This window comes from Triticum dicoccoides, chromosome 2B, assembly GCF_002162155.2.
Source record: "Triticum dicoccoides isolate Atlit2015 ecotype Zavitan chromosome 2B, WEW_v2.0, whole genome shotgun sequence".
Taxonomy (NCBI): Eukaryota; Viridiplantae; Streptophyta; class Magnoliopsida; order Poales; family Poaceae; genus Triticum; species Triticum dicoccoides.
The window spans coordinates 152,171,230-152,176,901 of record NC_041383.1 but is presented as its reverse complement, the minus strand read 5'-3'; the positions used below and the strand labels follow the sequence as shown (position 1 = coordinate 152,176,901).

At 46.8% G+C, this 5,672-nt stretch overlaps 1 pseudogene; it reads right to left on the bottom strand.

Annotated features, from left to right (window-relative positions):
* Nucleotides 1-2,507: 2,507 nt before the first annotated feature.
* LOC119360699 lies at nt 2,508-4,944 on the bottom strand (annotated as a pseudogene).
* Between the last annotated feature and the right edge of the window lie 728 nt (nt 4,945-5,672).

The following is a 5,672-nucleotide window of genomic DNA, read 5'->3' as shown; positions in this document are numbered from 1 at the left end:
AGATGATGTATTACGGAACGAGTAGAGAGACTTGCTGGCAACGAGATTGAACTAGGTATTGAGATACCGACGATCGAATCTCGGGCAAGTAACATACCGATGACAAAGGGAACAACGTATGTTGTTATGCGGTCTGACCGATAAAGATCTTCGTAGAATATGTGGGAGCCAATATGAGCATCCAGGTTCCGCTATTGGTTATTAACCGGAGACGTGTCTCGGTCATGTCTACATAGTTCTCGAACCCGTAGGGTCTGCCCGCTTAACGTTACGATGACAGTTATATTATGAGATTATATGTTTTGATGTACCGAAGGTTGTTCGAAGTCCCGGATGTGATCACGGACATGACGAGGAGTCTTGAAATGGTCGAGACATGAAGATTGATATATTGGAAGCCTATGTTTGGATATCGGAAGTGTTCCGGGTGAAATCGGGATTTTATCGGAGTATCGGGAGGTTACCGAAACCCCCCGGGAGGTTAATGGGCCTTAGTGGGCCTTTACAGGGAAGAGGAGAGGCGGCCAGGGCTGGGCCGCGCGCCCCTCCCCCTAGTCCGAATAGGACAAGGAGAGGGGGGCGGCGCCCCCCCCCCCTTCCTTCCTCTCTTCCTCCTCTTTCCCCCTCCCAAGTCCTAATCCAACTAGGAAAGGGGGGGAGTCCTACTCCCGGCGCGCCTCTCCCCTTGGCCGGCCGCACCCCCCTTGCTTCTTTATATACGGGGGCAGGGGGCACCCCAAGAACACAACAATTGATCCTTGAGATCTCTTAGCCGTGTGCGGTGCCCCCCTCCACCATAATCCACCTCGATAATATCGTAGCGGTACTTAGGCGAAGCCCTGCGTCGGTAGAACATCATCATCGTCACCATGCCGTCGTGCTGACGGAACTCTCCCTCAAAGCTCGTCTGGATCGGAGTTCGAGAGACGTCATTGAGCTGAACGTGTGCTGAACTCGGAGGTGCCGTGCGTTCGGTACTTGATTGGTCGGATCGTGAAGACGTACGACTACATCAACCGCGTTGTGCTAACGCTTCCGCTTTCGGTTTACGAGGGTACGTGGACAACACTCTCCCTTCTCGTTGCTATGCATCACCATGATCTTGCGTGTGCGTAGGAATTTTTTTAAAATTACTACGTTCTCCATCATACTTTACCATGCGACTGCCTTTTTAACTAACACGCGCGCGCACACTCCCACCTTTGCGACTCCTACAATTCAACAAAAAGTTGTAAAGTCCTATCATACGGGCGCGGAAACATGTGTTCCTTCCATTGTTTGTACCACCCCTGAGTTATCCGTTAGCCCTTTAATTTCATTCTTCTAGCTCTCCACATGGCTCACTTGTGAAAGAGCGGAGTGTTACGATCTCCCTCTCTGAGCCAATCAATACGGGATATCTGACGCCACACCATCTCTTCTGTGTACAACAACTCCTCTAAATGAACCTTTTTTAGAGAAAAGGCGCCGGCCGAGCCCGAGAAGAGCTCGAACCTAGCCCGACTTTTAATTAACAAAGGGAACTTCTTGTATAATATACCATTGTCAAACCTTGAAATATTCCTTTTATGTTGTCGCAATGGTTGGGTTATTTTTATACTATGCTGAAAGCTCCTTTTCTCTAAAAAGTTCTCGAACCCTACTGTCATAGAGTAATGATCAAGAGTATTCTTATGTAATAGCTCAAATTTGAAAATAACAAAAGGCACTTTTATGTAATTGCTACTATCCATTTTGAGGTGACTTCGATGACTCTAGGGTGATTGGACTATTTCTTTACTTGTTCAATTTCTAACGAATCAAGATATCCTCTTGTTCCGGTATAAATAGTAGCTATCTCCTCTTCCACTAGGTCTTTATTTCGAAACGAGGATAGGTCTCTCGCGGAACAAGGTGTAGATTGAGATGTGTTTCCCCATATTCATAAAAAAAACAAAACTTTGTGAAAATCCGAACCGCGGCCCTCCCGAGGGGACATGGTTTGCAGGGTTTGTGGATTTTGGCAATATGAGGACTGAGAGATAAATATATGTGAGTGTGTACCCTTGGCCACTGCTCAATTTAACCGGGAATGCTTAGTCTATCACAGCTATATACGAAAAATAATTTAAATCAGTTAGCACAACAAAGAGTAGACTGATAACATTATTTACTTTGTACAATGCATATGTAGTTAGTCGCCATAAAATTATGTTGCCTGACAAAATAGTAAGAAAGAAAATCTCAAGTCACTGTAACAAATACACCAAGACATAGTCTTTTACTTCACTTATAAAAGATAAGATATAGACATACCTTTGGAATTTTACCATGAGAAATAAATAGAGCAAACACACAAAATTGTTCTGATATAGAAAATAGCATTTTCATAAATTGGCATCCATTATACTTACACATTTATTTTTGATTGCGGTGAAATGTAGCTTATCACTGAAACTCAGAGCTAATGCTCTTCTCGTATATCAACAATACACTACCAATGGTAATTAGAGAGACACTCAAATTAACTATATATAAAAAAGAACCAAGTCCGGGTCTACTCCTTTCGGAAAGCTGACAATCTGATTACTAATGTCCGGAATGGAGAGTGCAATTTTATTGGCACTCTCTAAGTAGCTCTGGAACTTCTTATGATTGACCGCAGGCTTATCCATCATATCTGCACGCTTTGGCTGGTCAATTTTTTGCTTCAATGGTTCTATGTGAAGAGACAATTCCTCCCTCATAATGTGGTACTTGACTGCCTGTTTTCGAAAGGTCGAATTGCCAGTGATCCAGTCGAATTTGTACAAAGAGAGGAAGCGGTGTCCGTATGTTGCTATGAACTCGATGGCAGACAGGATAAATTTAAACTCCTCCTTAGAGAGGTAATAACTAAAGCTCAACCTGGTCCATCCTGGCTTCAGTCCACTATAGCCCTGAAAATTTGTGATGGCAAATAGTAACATTAGTACCATGTACTAAAAGAAGCAAGTTGACATTCGTTCTAAAGTTTGTGATACCTCAAGGACAGCAGACCGAATGCGAAGTGAGAGTTCGTTGTCGACATTGAGCAACGTGTGACCATAGGGACCTGCGCAAGCACAACCTCCCCTCGCCTGGATGCCGAAAAGATCATTCAAAAGCCTAGTCACAAAACGACCATGGAGGGGTAGTTGCTTGTGCTTCATCGTCTCCAACTGTTTATCACAGCTAGGCTCCCCAAAAGCATCAAATGGCTTCTCCTTCACGGTAACTGATGGGTAAATTAGGAATGAGAAGAATGGTATACGATGGGCATTTGTGTTGCCTAGCACCATAACATTTGGATTATGGAGAAGCCTTTTCATTGCCATCTCTGAGAACAGTCGCTCATGAAGGTCCATCGTGTCATAACCAACATACTCTTTCACCCAGAACGCAAGCGATGCACGAATCTTTTGCAGTATCGGCGGTGTGCCAGCATCCTCACGCTCCTCGATATCGTCGTAGTACAGCGTATCCTGCATGTCACACCATTATTCATTTATTTATATGGCATACAACACACATACTTGACAGTGATGCTTAATTTGTTTGCTCACCTCCTCATTGAAGCCATTGACATATGCCACTGTGCCGCCTCCGCATGTCGAGGGAGGCTGAGAATTGAGCTTATACAATGATTTGTTCATCAGAAGGATGCCCGGTGTGCCCGGTCCCCCGACAAATTTGTGAGGGCTCAAGAAAACTGCGTCGTACCCATTGGCTGCACCAGACTTCATATCGATTTTGACATAGGGTCCACTGCACAAAGGATATTAGTTTAAATTTCTTGACCATGTTTGTTGATTTACACATGAATCGGCGAGTGAGAAATTCAATGTAAGACAATAGGAATATAGAATGGTTCAATGGTTCCGAAGTGTGTACAGTCAAAATATTTCGTTGTCACGGTGCACGAACATGACTATACACTAGGCTTTTTACCAGTTAATTTCCACTAAATACATGCAAGCAAGATCGATCAGGGAGTCACAAGAAAAGAGTCACAATTGATCTTGCATCTTTTTCCAGGTATACAAATCAGTAGGTTACTGATTTTTCTTTGAAGGGACGCATGCACTTTGAAGGAGCTTAATTACACTAAGTATGGTGGTTAGCTTAGTCACATGCCACGAAAAAGAGAGCTAAGAAAGTATAAGTCACAGCACCTGGCGGCGAAGTCGAAGCATGCGAACGCGCCATGCTGGTGAAGAACACGGGCGATCTCGCGCGTGTCCGTCATGACGCCGGTGACATTGCTGCATGCCGAGAAAGACCCCAGCATCGGCCGGTCCGCGTACTCTGGTGATCCGAGCGCGCGGCGGAGCGCGGCGACACGTCGACGCCGACCTCAACCACCTCCGCCAGGCTCTGGCGCCACGACAGAAGGTTGGAGTGGTGCTCGTACGGCCCGACGAAGACGACCCACCGCTCCTCGGCACGCAGCTGCGCCGAGAGCCGGTTACGCATCTCTACGGACGGCAACGCCACGCCGATGATCTCCTGCAGGCGCTTGATGGCCGCCGTCGTGCCGGCGCCGCAGAAGATCAGCGCGTCGCCGGCGCCGGCGCCCATGCAGCGCTTGATGTAGCTCGCAGCCTTGTGCACCAGCCGTGTCGTCTTGCTCCCGACGTGGCTGTCATCGGTGTGCGTGTTCCCGTAGAACGGGAGGACCTGTTTCACGAGATAGTCCTCGATGTAGCTCAGGCTCCGGCCGGACGCCGTTTGGTCGGCGTAAGTCAGCGCACGGCGCCCGAACGGCGTGTCGAACTCGACGTCCTTGCCGATCAGCTGCGACCGGAGCCACTCCACCTTGTCGTTCGTCCCCGCCGCGCCCTTCTCCGACTTGGCCGTGACGCCAAGAAGGCTCAGCAGGGTGGCGCTCATGGCGCCCTCCACCGTGTCATCGATGGATGCCGCGGCTTTCTGCAGAGTCGGCATTGAATCTCCTTAACAGGTTAGCTAGCGGAGTTGGCGATGGACAAGATCTTTCTCAGCAATCAATAATGGTATATGGGGAAATGGTTTTGATGCATATTGCTGGCAAGGGTACGCATATATATATAGCCATCATCGCTAGCTTCACGTGGAAGATAATCGCATGCAACTATGTGAGTGCACACATGAGTTGAACGTGTTGAACGGTGCCAAGAATACAGAACATGGAATGGAAGATGGAGTATATTTCAATGCTTGGTCAACGGAATTGCTTCCTGTGGAACAAATATATATCCATTTTTTGGGGGAACAAATATATATCCTGGTGGGTTCTAATACCATTGACTGCCATTGCATCTACGCTACATATCTAGCCAAGAAAATTTTCTTCTATTTTACAACATGTGACATTCTTTCCAACTCATGTTTGAGGAGAAGCTTGTTTGCAGACAAAACGAGTTGCTAATCGATGCTAGAAACCACACAATGAAGACAAAGTGGGGATGGAAGTTGCTTTGTCTGACCATGTAAAATGCCATGCAACTAGGCAAATTAAGTCTAATCCAAGACTTGTACATCACATCCAACTAGGCAAAGTGGGGACGGTTGGCATTTCTTTTAACTTTTATTTCTTGGGGCTTGCTTCGGTAGGACCCCCCCCCCCCAACAAAACGTAGGAGGGCAGAATGGGCATACGGAAGAAACGTATGCCCACCTCGTATTGTACAGCT